Source organism: Alligator mississippiensis, chromosome 4, assembly GCF_030867095.1.
Source record: "Alligator mississippiensis isolate rAllMis1 chromosome 4, rAllMis1, whole genome shotgun sequence".
Classification (NCBI taxonomy): domain Eukaryota; kingdom Metazoa; phylum Chordata; order Crocodylia; family Alligatoridae; genus Alligator; species Alligator mississippiensis.
Window position 1 is genome coordinate 99,660,630 of NC_081827.1, and position 15,226 is coordinate 99,675,855.

General features: G+C 46.6%; 1 protein-coding gene across 3 annotated transcripts in view; it reads left to right on the forward strand.

The window, feature by feature from the left end:
- The first annotated feature begins 216 nt into the window (after positions 1 to 216).
- TMEM184B (transmembrane protein 184B) overlaps positions 217 to 15,226 on the forward strand; it is a 42,064-nt gene continuing 27,054 nt past the window's right edge. Inside the window, exons 1-2 of one of the 3 annotated variants that reach the window (XM_059726410.1) lie at positions 217 to 362; positions 1,824 to 1,913. The gene's annotated coding sequence lies outside the window, so the exon portion shown is untranslated. The remainder of the gene's footprint in view (positions 363 to 1,823; positions 1,914 to 15,226) is intronic. The other 2 variants (XM_006258952.4, XM_019489457.2) reach the window with 2 other exon arrangements.

Below are 15,226 nucleotides of genomic sequence, written 5' to 3' on the forward strand. Positions count from 1 at the left end.
GCATGCGCCAGGCGGTCTCTGTTCCCCGCTTCCCGCCCCTTCGAGGGCTTGGGCAGAGCTCCGCGCGTGCGCTCTGCCTTCTTTTTCCCAGGCCGCGCCCCCCGCCCCGGGCTTGGGCAGGGCTCCGCGCTTGCGCACGGCTCCCTTTCTTCCCCACCCCCTCGGCGGGTTGTGCTGGGTTCGGCGCATGCGCCCTGCTATCTCTGCCCCCCCCAGCCCCTTCCCCTCCCCCTCGCCGGGCCGCGGCGCAGACAGCGGCGCCGAGAGCGAGGCGGGGCAGGTCAGGCCCGGCTGCGCCATGGGCCCCTGAGGGCCGCGCCCGTCCCGGCCCAGCGCCTCTCCCCGCCCGGGGGAGCTGCGCGGTGAGGCGGCGGCCGGGGCCCCCCACGGGGGGCGCTGGGGGTGGGGCTGGCACTGTATGCGTGACGTCAGCGGGGCGTGACATCAGCGTGGCATTGCGTGGGCTGAGGTCCTGGCATCGTGTGTGGCCAGCGGGGTGCAGTGGACCTGGCACCACCAGGGATGGGGTGGCCCCAGCCCGTGTGCACTGAGCGGGGCAACGTGGCTCTGGGCTTGGCGCCACTCAGTAGCATGTGGCACTGGCTGGCGTGAGGTGGCCCCCAGCAGTGGTGGGGCGCTGCATGGCCCTTGATGGTACTGCATGGGGGGGGCTGCATGCTGTCGTGGCGCCAAGCAGCAGGGCCAGGCATGGTGCCGCTTTGCATCACAAGGTAGTGAGGTTTGTGGCATGTACTAGTATTCAGTGTGCCATGTTTCTCAATGCAGCATTTTCTTTTGATGTGCACAGTACGGAGACTTGCCCTTGTCCAGGCTCAGTGGGGAATATGGGCTCCTTCAGACCCCACCACTGTCAGTGCTCTGGCATCAGCAGCCCTGACACTGAAGAGACCTTGGGTTCATGAACGCTTGTGCTCTGTCTCTCTCCTATGTAGTTAGTCTGTAAAGGTGCATCTCTAGCTGCCTTCTGATGACTTTGGAGTAATGTAGAGAACTCTCTCGACCCCGAAATGGACCAGCTTCCCTCACTATTTGAGGTTTTTTATAATCATGCTTTGACAGCCTCTCATCCCTTGCTTTTTCTGATGTAGGCTGTATAAACGGCATTACTGCCGTGAGATGCAGGGGGCCACCATGCCATGCAGCGTTGTGCCAGTTGGCACGGCGCACAGCAACATTGCATGCAGGGTGGTATGCTATGGCATCAAGTGGTAGTGAAAGGTGCGTGGGCTGTCGTGGCATGGTGCTGCGTGGCACTGAGTGGCTTGGTGCTGCGCTGCATCAAGGTCTGAGCAGCACAATGCAAGTGATGTGCTGAATTGCACCTGATGATATGGCGTGTCATGGAGAAGTACTGAATGGTTTGATGTAACGTGACAGCGCTGAGGGGGTAGTAGAACAAGGCAGCCAGTTTTATTGGTCAGGTGTCTGTTTTTGGTTACAGCTGTTCTAGGAGGTATGTAGTTGGAACAACGTAGCATATGTGTAATGTGCATGAATGCATGTGAAGTGTCTATCTGTGGCTTTTGTCATGTACACTGTACAGTGCACCATGCACTCTTGTATGATATTGGCGTATATGTTGTATATAATAACCTTTGCATGTGTGCAATGTCCAATCAGTGGCACTCAGTGAGGGAAATAGTGTCATCTATATTGTATGTGTGCCTTTCTAACATAACCAGTCTTGGACGTCTATGGTGTTGCTAGGTTTCAGTCACTATGCAAGTTGAAAATTAGTATTGGCAAATGCAAGGTAGTGCACAGTGGAAGAAATAATTTGAAAAACTCATGCCTCTTACTAGGTTCTAACTAACTCTGCGAAAGGACCTGATCCTCTTGGTGGACAACTTCATGCAAACCTCTCAGCACCCAGCAGTAGAAGAGAGCAGGAGGTAGGATGCTTGAGGAAGATACTGGTCATGGAGTGCTGTTATATGCATCTGTCATCTTCAGTTCTGTGACAAGGGGATGAGGCAAAAATAAGAGGCTCATAGAGGCATAAAGAAAATGATCAGAGGTGTGTATGGACTTCCACAGTGAGAGTGAAAAGAGTGGCGTGGTTTACCTTGGCAAGGAGACAAAAGAAAGGATGCCTGATAGAAGTACAGAGAAGGCAATTCAGGTGACTAGAAGCAGCTGTTCTCATTATATGAGAACAAGAGCACAGTCAATGCAATTGTTAGCCTGGCATTTGCTGCCTTTCAAAAGGAAATATCTTTTCACACACTACTTTATTAGCTCATGGGATTTAGTGACATCTAGCAATGAGGCCAGGAGCTTAGTAGGGTTCCTAAAAATGGACTAGATGGTTTATATTAGTATTGTAGGCATCCAGAGTTAATATAGTAAAGATGAAAAAAATATAGGTAAATACAGTTTGAGAAGGAATACACAGGGATCAAGCCAAGCACTAAGCAACAGGAGGGTAGAGAGAGATTTTTTCCCTGTGTAGAGGCTATTGCATAACAGCCTGCCACAGGGTTTCTTTCACCTTCTTCTCAAGCAGGGGTGACAGGATGTATTGCTAGCCTGATCTCATGGGGTAGTTCCAGAGAGCACTTAGTTTGTGTGTGCGTGTGATAGTGTAATCAGTCTCGAGCAGATCTTTGGCAAGTTTGTTGGGGAAGTGTCTCCGTGTCAGATGCAAAGGTGAGTTTGTTTGTTGCCATCACAGTAAGTGATGCACTGCTTCCTCATTCAGAGTTTCCAACTGGGTAGGTTGGGGAGAAGATGTTACTCTGCATTCTCTCCTCAGGTCTCTGAATGGCTTTTTGAGTCCTGAGTAAATTGCGGGCTTGTGGGGTTGTTTTTTTGAGCAGCCAAAAGGGTGTTGCTATTACAACTCACTTTGTTTTTTATTGATAAGCTTGTTTGAGCCGCCACAAGGGATGTGAATGTGGTTTCTTGGCACTAGTGTATGGTGCTAGTTGTTGGAATTTGCTGATTTGGCACAATCATACTATCCTGCGGAGATGGTTTAACTTTGCCAAAGTTCCACCCACACTTACTTTGGAAGCTTGCCTGGTTCCTCGGTGTACCTAGCACACTACCGGGGCGCCTGAGTTTCTGGGCTCCCTGGCTTTAGGGCAGCTCCTAAAGTCAACTCACTTGGGGCTGGAATTCCATTCTTCTTGGAAAATTTGAGCATTGTTAGTTTTTGTTCCTAATTGGAATGAAGCCAGATTTTAAAATACTGAAATTCTCGTGCTGAGTAGAATTGCCTTTCTCTGCCCTTCTCTCCTGGAGAGTAGGGGGTTCTTTTGCGAACTTATCCTCTTGTTTAATTGGTTTATCTTTGCTGTGACAAATGGAAATAGGCCCCTTCCTTCACCCATGTGTTCCCCTCAGGAGTGGGGACCATTTCTATTTTCAGCTGTTCAGCCCTTTTTGCTAGTAGCAGAAGTGGCTCATAGGAGAAGAAAATTGTGTTTGGGCTTTTTGTTGTTATTTGGTAGCAGCTGAGCCTGGTGGGTTAAGTACTGTATAAACAAGTGCAGGAAGAGACAGCCCCCGCTCTGAAAACCTTACAATAAACCAAAGCAGCAAAGGAGAGCATATCCCCATTTTATGGATGAGGAGCAGACAGAGTAAAGGGACTCGCCCAAGGAATCTATCTGAGTAGGGAATTGAATCCAGGGGTCCTGAGTCCCTATCCAGTGCCTTAACCACCAGACTAGGTTTGCCATGGTTGCCCAGTGAAGTCTGATGGTCCAGGCATTGCAGATCTTTCAGCATATTTGTCAGTGTCAAAGTCATTTGCTGTGGCTGCTCCTCAAATCTTTCAAGCCTTTAAGATGAGACAGAAGAGTGTGCTGTAGGAGCAGTTTTGTGCAGGGGGAGGTGGGTAACGTGACCTACTGGTGTTAGATGTTTGCTCACCTGCCTGTGACTTTTATTCAAAAAGCAAAATGTAAACACTTCATTTCCATTCTCCACCTCCCTTCTGGCTATCTTGATGTTGTGGGACTATAAATTTCCAATGTTTTTCTCTGCTCCAAGTTTATAGGTTGGGCTCCCCACCTATGAGCTACGTTGCACCATCCCAGCCAGAAGTTGTTTAATCTCCCTATAATAGAAACTTCCTTATTCACTTGACACCTACTAACTGCTCTTGCAGTCAAGACGGTACATGGAATTGCACGTGTGGGTTTTAGGGGTTGGACCCTCTCTGCCCTTTCAGGGCTGTGTTGACTACACTCCATCAGCGTCCTGAAGGCCTGGCTGTTCTGGGGAGCAGTATTCTGCTGCTTGTGGCTTAATGTGTTGTCTTGCCCCTCTGTCTTTTTTTGTCTGAAGTGTTACATACATCCCAGCCTCTTGTCTTCTCCCAGAACTCCTGGGCCTCTTCTTTCTTGGACTGGAAGTGATAGGTTCCTTTCAGGAGGATAAACCCTTCCAGAGCATTTGGGACTCTGTGAAAGGGATCTGGAACTAATCCATTTTATTACTACAGTCAGACAAATCATTTATTTCAAAGAGCTGTAAAATGGGACAGCAGTTGAGCCTGAAAATACCACTTAGAAAAACCTTTTCTTGTCATTGTCTAAAAACTGGGTGTGAGGGTTTCAGATATCTGATCTGGGGCATGTCCTGGAAGTCATTGCAGCAAGACCTCAGACAACTTGAGGAGTAAGGTGGGCATCAGTTGGGATGTGAATAGTAGCAGAACCCCAGTCTGTATTTGCTGGGATGAGGTTTCAGAGAGAGCTCCTGTCTCTAGCTATGTCCCTCTCTATTTGAAAGCCAGTGCTTTGTCCGCTGGGGTTTTCTGTTTGTTACCGTGCAAATGAAATTTCTGAGAAGACAACAGAGCAACCTGTGTCCAGGGACAGGGCGCGTTGTGTAGTGAGCAGGCTGGGAACCTCTTTGCAGCTGGGTGTGATGATGCCTTTGTAACCCCTGAGAGGAATCATTTACAGGAAACTTGAAGGGGAGATAACAACTAACACGTTCTGTCTGCAGCATCCAGTATTCTCTAGATGATGGCTAGATTTCTATCGCCTTAACCTCTCTGTCCACTCAGGTCCGTCGTTGAGTAGGGACCGCAATAATTTTGTTATTTATTTGTCTTCCTGCAGCAGCAAGGAACCTAGCAGCACCTAAAAACTCAGTCGGCAGGAGGTGCCGTACAATGGGGCGGGGTGCATCTGAGAGCACAAATTGATGACGGCATTGTCTCACCTTCCTGTTTCCAAGCTGAAGAGTTCTCTCTTCCCATGCTGTTCCTGGAGTATCCCTTGGGGGATTGGTGGCAAAGGGGCAGTCTGCCCATCTTAGGAATGAAGAGAGCATTTCTGTGTGTTATTTAGAGCTGCAGCCGAGGTTTCAGAACATGGGGGCTATAAACAGCATCCTAGAGACTGACTTCCAGCAGCCCATTTTTTTTCTCATGGGGGATTTAAAAAAAACAAACTACAGGAAGCTGCTGAGTTAACTGCTTCAGAGTCTGCAGCTGTTGTTTTTTTTTTATCTCCAGAGCAGGCACAGCAGAAGCAGAAGCCCTATGCACCCTGTGCGCTAGCCAGCGTACCTTAGATGGCCTTGGAAATACTCTTTCCTGTGATAGGAGGTAGGAGGTTTCAGTTTCCATAGCTTGTCTGGATAGTTGGTGCTTTTGTAGCCACTTGCTCTACTAGAAACTGGATGGAGCACCTTTCCCTCCTACACACTTGGTTTTACTCGGGGAAGTCAGCTGGCCATCCAACGGCAGTGGCTTGGCAGTGGAATTTGAGGCGGGGATTTTCAAATTTGGCTGCATACGTTTATTCACTTAAATTTCCGTTTTGGCAGGTGTGTCAGAGTGCTACAGTTAGGTGTCAACACTTGCAAATGTTAGACTTACTGCTCTTTCTTTCCCAAATGTTCCCTCACCAGCATACACATCCTCTGGGTATAGGATGCATTAATGCCACTGAAGTCTGCTGCAGAGGAGGCATTAGAATCCCTGTGGAATATGTCATGGTTTGGATGGGTGTCTGCCAGCTTGAAAAGCAGTGTGTGTGACTTCCCAGAGACTTGCAGCCTCGCGTGGTCTGTTTGTGTGCTGTGTGTCAGGGAAGATTTAAACCACTCCTAGCCACTTGGATGATAGAAGTAGCCCTGGGAGGGATGTGTTGGATTGGGGGTTTTAATTGAATGTTTCCCTCTGGTTGGCTGAGCTGTGAGACTAGGTTCTTCCTTCAAGAGCTGCTTTCTGTTTTTGAACTTCCAAACTTTGTCTTTATTTAAAACACAACATCCTAAAATGAGAGATGACCTGGGTGACTGACTAATTCTATGTGACGTGGCCCCTCGTAGGCTTATTTCATTTGAAATGGAAAGACCACCTCTTCAGGAGTCCTGGCACTTTGAGATGTCCATTTCTGCTGTTAGAAATTTGAGCCTGTTTGTTATGCAGTAGGATGTGTGTATTGTTTTTGGTGAAGTAGGAGAAGTGAGAGATAAGAAATGTGACAGTACTGTTGTTCCTGGGACTTACCAAGAGGATATGCCTTGCTTCTTGCTGTCCCTGAGAACAAATAACTGAAATGCTAAATAGCAACAAGAAGAAAGCTGTGAGATCCACAATAACATTTCTTGTTGTGTGCTAACGTAAGGGCGGTTGAATTTATGTCTAGGTGTTTCTGTAGTGTCTATTACTGTAGTACTTATACACCCAGGAATCTCATGCTGTGGAAGTCAGTCACTTGCTCATGCTTCCCTCAGGCTGCAGTGGTGCATGTTTGACTGGTAGCATAACGGATGTGCTTGGCTTGTTCTGAAATCTGAGAAGCTTGGTCTGTTTGGTAAATTTATGATTATGTGGGGTTTGACAGACCCTGTGCAGTGGTTGGGGAAAATGCACGTTAACACCAGTGAGTGGCATCCTGTTGAGCCATTTCACTTTTGATAGCTCATAGGGCATGCTGTGTGATTTGATCATTTTTTATAACCTCCCTCCCTATCCAAGTGTCTTCATATCCTTCCCTTTGAGACACAAAAGCAAGCTTTGTGCAGTGGAGTGAAAATGCAAGTGAATGGGAATAGGTTTGTGTCACATCTTTGCTTCTGAGACTTTTGGAAAACTGCATGCAAGCTTCCTCTGTCATGTTTGAAAGGAGCATTTCTGAAGTGCCGCCCTCCTTGAGTGTAGCTTCCTCACTCACTGTCATGGAGCCTTGGCTTTGTTATCGCTTGGGGCCCCTTCCCTTTGCAGGAAGAAGCTCGGCACCAGACTGAAGTGTGTATATGGGCTGGGACCGGCTGGGATATGGGAATGGACACACCTCATGACAAAAGCATGTTTGATCCTGTTTTCAAAGGAAGGTCTGGGAGCTCTAGGGACACCCTTTCCTTGTTTCCTACCTTCTGCAAAATGGGCTGGCTGTGGGATGCTGACCTATTCTAATGTGGGTCAGTCTACCAAAAAAAGGCAAGGAGGGAGAGCGAGAGAAAGACAACAGAAATTAATAGAGCAGAAAAAAACCCTCTGTGGGAGGAGGAGGGGGCAGTTCAGAGTAAAAGGGTTTTATTGCTCATCCTGGGTTTCTGAAGTTGGGAGGGTGGCATTAGTGGCAGCTCTTTTATCAGGGTGACTTTGTATTCATTATTAAAGGCATGGGGGAGATTAATAGCAGAAGGGATAGTTGGGATGTGACCAACTGGAGGGGCAGAAGGGGGGACTCCACAGTGTGCAGTGGGGGAGGGAGGATTCCTTTGTGTCTTCAGAGTTTAATTGCAGTCGGGGAAGGGAATTGTGGTGCTGTACTGAAGGTTAAATAGTTCACATAGGTTGCCTTCTATTTATTTGAAAAGTTGCAGGACCATCCTTTGAATATACACTTGGAGGGAATATGAAACTGCCTAAAGTTAAGCAATGATACAGCTGTTGTTCAGTCCTCTACCCTCTCTGCTGAGGTTAGTGCTTTTCCCTTTACAGAGAAGATATTTGTATTCCAATCATTGTTCTGACATTAACATTTTTCTGTCTTGCATTTTACTCCTCATACTGACTGCTGCTTAGAAAAGAAATCATGATTGGACAGCATCTCTTGAGTACTCAGTCTCGTCACTCCTTCAGAGCGATTACCCTGTGACGAGCCACATTTGGATCTCAGATTGCTATGCAGATAGTTATGTAGCTCCTGTCAACTAATTATTTAGCTAGGCTTTCTTGTGTGTCCAGCTAGCCAGGCCTGGCAGAGAATAATTAAAACTAGTAATAAGTTTGAAACTTTTTTTGAGGTTGCTGCTGTCAATAGGCTGTCTTCATTAGAAGTGTGTGTGCAGCTTGTGTGTACTAAAGCATCCTGTTGCTGCTAACTTTGTTTTCCCTGCCTTCCTCTCTCCCAGTTTGTCTGTTTGATTGAGCAGCTATGATCACTGTTTCAGACTGTAAGCTCTTTAGTTTGGTAACTATTATTTACTGTGTGTATGACGGAGCCCTGATCACAGTTGGTGACCCTAACCACTATTGTGGTGACTTCATAGATTTCATAGACATTAGGGGCTGGAGGGGACCTCATGAGATCATCAAGTTCAGCCCCCCCTGCCATAGGCAGGAAGTCAGTTGTGATCAAGTGATCCCAGCAAGAAAAATATCCAGACGTTTTTTAAAAGAGTCCAGAGTAGGTGCTTGCACCACCTCTGGGGGAGTCTGTTCTAGACCCTGGACACTCACACCATAAAGAACTTTTTTCTTATGTCTAATCTAAATCAGCCTTCCTGGAGTTTATGGCCGCTAGACCTTGTTATCCTTTGGGGAGCTCTGGTGAACAGCTGTTCTCCCAGGTCATGATGTACCCCTCTTATGTAATTGTAGGCTGCAACCAAGTCACCCCTGAGCCTTTTCTTTTCCAGACTGAAGAGTCCCAAATCCCTTAGTCTCTCCTTGTACAGCCTGCTCTCCAGGCATTGGATCATATGAGTGTCTCTCCTCTAGATTCTCTCAAGCTTTTCCACATCCCTTCTGAAGTGGGGGGTCCAAAACTGGATGCAGTACTCCAGCTGCGGCCTCACCAATGCCGAGTAAAGTGGGAGGATGACATCTCTGGTTTTGCTTGAGATGCATCAGTAGATGCACACCAGAGTTTGGTTTGCTTTGCCAGCTGTGGCATTGCATTGGTGGCTCATATTCATCTTGTGGTCAGTCATGATCCCCAAGTTTCTTTCGGTCGTGGTGCAAGTGAGTGTAGCACTGCCAACCCTATAGATATGATGTGGGTTCTTTCTCCCGAGGTGGAGTACCTTGCATTTCTGTATGTTGAATGTCATCAGGTTTTGATCCGTTCAGCTTGCAAGCCTGTCCAGGTCGGCCTGAATCCCCAGCGTATGGTCTAGAATGACCGCGCTTTCCCATAATTTGGTGTCATCTGCGAACTTAGCCAGTTTGCTTCTGACACCTGAATTCAGATTTTTTATGAATATATTAAAGAGTACTGGTCTGAGAACTAAACCCTGGGGGATGCCACCGGTCACCATGCACCATGTTCATCAGTAAGCACTCTGGGTCTGACCACGGAGCCAGTTCCCTAGCCATTGGATTGTAAGGTTGTCTCTCAATAGTTGTAAGGAGATTGTAAGGAGTCTCTCTGATAGTTTTGTGGGTTTTTTTTAAATGTGAAATTTTTGAAGTTCAAATGTTGAAGACTTTTTCAGAAATGGAAGTGGGTTTGTATGACCCTCCAGAAAGCTATAAAACTGGTTTCTAGTGGGAGAAAGTTTTCATTTTTTTTTTTTTTAATTTTAATAGATGGGAAAAATTCAGACTTGAAGCTGGTTTCTTATGAAGGACGGATTTTTTCTCTTTGGCATTTGACCAGTATAAATTTAGGGAGAAATTCCCCATGGAGGGAATGAAAGATGAGAAGGAAAGAAACATTTCTGGGTCAGTTGAAAGAAAATTAAATACAATGGTGATTTGAAGTTGCTCATGAATCTAGTACAGGGGTATTTAACCTCCGGTCTGTACAGCCATGGCATCTGGCCCATGGGATCTCCACAGGTTGGAAATTTGGCATTGGTGGAACAGTGGAAGCTCAGTGCAGGTGGATCCAGCCTTGCTCAAGCCATTGCCAGACAGCAGGATGAGGGCTGGGCCCGCCCCCCATACATCTGGATTGGGTTGGGCCGCTCCTTCCCTCCACCCCTTCTCCCATGTGTCCTGATCTGGGCTGCTCTGGCCCCTCCCCTGCCCCCCAGTGTTTCTGGGTAGGAACCAGGCTGCTCCCCGCTTCCATCCCTGGCAGCTGGATTGAGGACAGGCTGTGCACCTCACCCCTCCCCTGTGGCTGCATTGGGCACCTGCTGCACTGGCCTGCATACCACATTGAGCCCATCAGCCAGATCTAGCAGCCTGTCTGGCCTGTGGGGTGAAGAGGTTTGGGCACCATTGGTCTAGCCTGTAAAAGGAAGGTTTGGAGGAATGAATCGGTAGCAGAGAGCCAGTGAGCCAGAAGCTTCCTGTAGTAGCCATTTAGCTCAGTTGATTAGAGTGTGGTGCTAATAATACCAGGGTTGCAGGTTTCATCCCTGGTTGGACGAGAGGTTCCTTTCAGCCTCACTTCTCTACAAAAGTGCAGAAGGGCTACAGATTATTACCCATGTACACACCTGGGAATCTCTGTCCTCGTGGGACTTCCAAAATAAGATTGGTACGGTGGGGATGTCATACCCCCTTTGGCAGAAAGAGGTGTGGGTTTTGATCACTTTTCACGTGATACCTTTGCATATCATTCCTGCCTCTCTAAAGCAGGTTGGGGATGAAATGCTTTAACTGCAGTGGGGGATGAAACTGATAGCCTGATAACCTCCCATAGTGATTTCATCCATTTTAAATGTACAGATTTCATGTGTAGGGCACTGAGGCTAATCCATGCCTGTGAGCTTCTGCTGACCTGTAGGCAGAAATGGTCTGAGAATCGATGCCTCTTCCTTTTCCACTGGTTTTGCTAGACTGTTGCATGAGGCAGGCTTTATGTAATGAATACAGGGTATGCACACAATGTTCACCATTTATAAAAATGTCTCTCCTGTGGTAGTGACTCTTTCCATATGTCGACTCTGGCAAAAAATGAAGGCTATTTTGTTAAGCTTGCCCCAAATCCCTTCCAGTTATGTATTTTGGATTCTGAATTTGTTTTGATGAAAGACATTGGCTTGACAGTTTTGAAGACCAAAGATCTCTGCTTGCAAAAGAGATGCAAGAATGATGGTGGCAGAGTGTAACCACTGTCAGGAAGTGGCATATATCTACGCTGCTGTTGCTGCTGCAAATACAGCCTGGGTAGACATACTCCAGCTTGTTTTAAACTAGCTAGTTTGGATATGGCTAGTAGTATAGCCACAGTACCATGGAAACTTGGTACAGGTTATGAATCCTAAGTAAATCTTCACATGATAAGCCCACGCTGAACTCCGTGAAGTCACAGGTATAATGATAGCAGCACCCGTGCTTGGGCATGTCTACACTGCAGTGACTCCTGTAGACATACAGGTGATCCTTGCCATTTGTGGGGGATCTGTTCTAGAGATCTCTGCGAATGGCGAAATCCATGAATACAGCGCTGCATTCATGAAACGTTATGAATGCAGTGCCACTGGTGGCTGAGCGGGGATCACAGCTGCACTGGCAGTGGTGGGTGCCCGATGGCGGTGGTGGGAACCCAGCGGCGGCAGCGGGAGCCCAGTTGCAGCAAGCACAGAGATCCCAAGGAGCTCCTGTAAGTGTAATTAAAATGTGAATTCGGCGTTCGCGAATATTTGAAACCGCAAATGCTGAACCCACGAATAGTGAGGGTTTCCTGTATGCCCAGTGTGTCCCCAGCCTGACCTGAATGGACTAACCCTGTAATTGAGAAGGGCATTGAGCCATTTGGCTTCTAGTCTGTGCTCAGTCTGTCATTAGGAGGGCTTTTTAGTGCCAGTAGTATGGCACTGAAAAAAAGGTGCTATTAAGATAAGGATAGCTATCCTGATGTAAAATCATAATGGACATAAGGTGTTGTAATTTTTTGTCTATTTTTAGCTAGAGGGGTTCAACATTACTCCCCCAGCGGGGGTTGCACTTAACTAGGTGTGATTGGGGTAAAAACTACAGTGCCTGGTCTCTGTCATGATTTTACATCAAGGCAGATGTCTCAGCATAAATAGCACCTTCTTGTTTTTTGCAGATGGCATAGCCTGATAACCTCCCATTGTGATTTCCCACAGATCTGTTGCAGGATAATTTCAAGCCTCAACAAGCTTGATTTGCATTTAAACCCATGCCGTGGAGGTGAAGTGACTCCTGACCTGTAGTAAACAGCACTTGTAATTGTATTCAGAGAGAAACACTTGACTCCAACCCCCACCCCAGTCCTTATTTTATTTTATTTTATTTTATTTTATTTTGCTTTTGATAATCCCAGCCTGGGATCTGGTAAGAATGTATTTATCTGTGAGCGCACTTGTTTGTGTGCCCAATTTGGTCTACCTGCCCAGATGAATTTCAGCTAAAGAAATGGGATTTCTCCTTGTCCCGAGCCATGCATTTTTCTCCTCCCCCTCTTTCATGGGAGTGTAGTTGTGTATTGAGGTCAAGGAAGAATTTTAAAGGGAAATTTTGGGAGTAGAAATATTGAAGAGGAAAAAAATTAGGAAAGAATTCCAGAAGGTGAGACAGGATCACCTTTGCCCTTCCTCACCCCTGTGTCTGATTCCAAAGTGGTGGAGTTGGAGAGATGGGTGGAAAAGGGAAGACAAGATTGGAAGAGCAGAATAAGCAAGCAGGCTCAGGGAGTCATTCCATAAGATACCATTACATTTCATTGTAGTTTTTGAATTATTATTAATTAATTGCATTATCTTAATGTCTCAGCATCAAAGTCGTGGAATGGTCCCCTGCTCTGCTAGACGTTGTGCCAAATGCCAAACAAAAGGATGATGGTCCCTGCCTTAAAGAGCTTACAGGCAAGATGGGACTACAGTTAGGGGGAAAGGAGGAAATGAGGAGATATTATTGCTCAGGGTGACACAGTGGTCTCAGTGTACCGGCAGCCCAGCCACTCTCACATCATGATAGAAGGAAGCAGGACATTGGCTGCTATGCTTCCCCTGGTTTACCTGTGGCATGTTAGGGTATTAGGTCTTTGTTGTGTCAGGGTTGAGAGTAGTTTTATGTAAAGTTTAGATTATAATTTGTGTGAGATGGGATGATCCTGCCTCAGGCACAAGGGTGGACTAGATGATTTCCAGAGGTCCCTTCCAGCCCTGCTTCTCTTATGATTCTATGAAAGAGGATTTGGAGGAGAACACTTAGATCAGGGGTGGGCAAAATGCGGCCCGCCAAGCCATTCTATCCGGCCCGTGGGGCCCCTAAAAAATTTAGAAAATGAATATTAATCTGCCCTGGGCTGCCTGTCATGCGACCCTCCATGGCTTGCCAAAACTCAGTAGGCGGCCCTCCGCCCAAAATCATTGCCCACCCCTGACTTAGATGATGGCTTTGCAGATACAGGAATTCCTTCTTAGAAGGAGGGACAACAGCAGAGAAAACATGAAGGTGCCTGTTTAAAAGCATAACAAGTGGGAAATGATGATTGGTATCACAGGCTGATGGGGGGGTTCAATCTCCCAGCAGTGTATAAGAAATTACAGGTGAGAGGAGGTAGCTCATAAAGGACCTTGATGGCAAAGATGAGTAGTTTACTTCTGAGATGATGGAGAAGAGGCACCGATTACACTATTGCCTCCTATTTCTCATAATATGGTACAATACACTTTTTTGTCAGAACCCAAGAGCACCTGCTTTTTACATTTCTTTTCATTCCTTCTATTTCCCAAAATGGTCCTATATAAAAATGGACAGGATAACTTTTCTCAAAGGTAAGAATAATTTTGCAGGATCCATGCATTCTGTGTTTTCCTTCTCAACTAGTCGTATAGCCTTCTTTCAGTGGTTTTCAGTAGAAAGGAAGTTAACTATGAAGCTAATATCTGTAGATTTTGGTGATTTAAATCTATCAACATTTTGCTACTATGTAACCCGCAATCTGTTTGTCACTAAAAAAATGTGTGCTTTCATACAAATGGCTTTCCCAAGCTCAGTACTCTAAAATGGTACTGGTGTTTTTAAGGTTGTAGGCATAATAAATGTAGGCATAATAAGTGTTATATTTGAGAAATAGTGTATAATCATGTGATTGCAGATGTTACATAATCACAAGAGGGCAGTATTTGTGCAACCTCAACTTTAGCATTGTCCTGACTTTTTGGGTGTTTATACAGTGTTTATATTATGTTAGTAGGTTTTTTCTCACCGTTGAATTGACTAGATGTGGGGGTTTTTTTCATTTACCAAAAGGAAAAAAAAAGAGAAACAATCATAGGCATTTCACTTTGAAAGCCTTTTGAGTCTTGGCTGACTTGCAGATTGTTGTCTACAAAGTTTGGTGAAGTAATAGTGAAACTCTCCATCCTATTCCAGCCTGCCACTTGAAAGCCGTGGAAGAGAGCCACCTGCGTATGAATCTTAGGCACTCAAGCCCGAAATAGGTATCTCCAAATGAAATGGATCAGTTGTGCCCCAACGTGTCATGTGGCACACAGCTGATCCACTTAATTGGGCAAAACACATATCTCCCCTTGTCTTGCTTTTCATAGTGCAGGACAAGCAGGGAATATGATCTCCCCACTTCCCCTGCCCAGCCAGACCTGGGCCATAGGTCTGAGTGGGGAAAAGCCCTACCTTGCTTATCCATGATCATGGGGATGATTATGGCTGAACATGGAACCCCAGCTTCCCCACTAATGGAGAGGCACCCTGAAATTCCCCAGGGTGCCTCTCTCTAAGTGGGGAAAGTGGGCAGGTGCTCGGGGGCCTTGAGGGCCCCCAAGTCCCCAGAGCACTTGCTCAGTGTGACAGAGAAGGGCAAGCAGCTCAGACTTCCTGTACTCTTCCACCAGAGAAGTAACAGATGTCCACTGCAATAAAGTGGCAGAGTCTATGACCACCTTTTGTTGTACCACTGATTTTCCTTTCACATTGCACAACAAAGGGTATCAACATCCATAAAACAGCTTATGCTGGCACAAATGTGACATCAGGTAGCATCTGTTTCTAACCTGTAGCTTGGAAAGCTCATCTGCAGAGCTCCCAAGGTGCCTGCATGTACAGCATGCAGTATCATGACCTGACTGCTAGCCTTTTCACTCTAGCACAAGGTGAACTATGGCTATACCTGCTGTG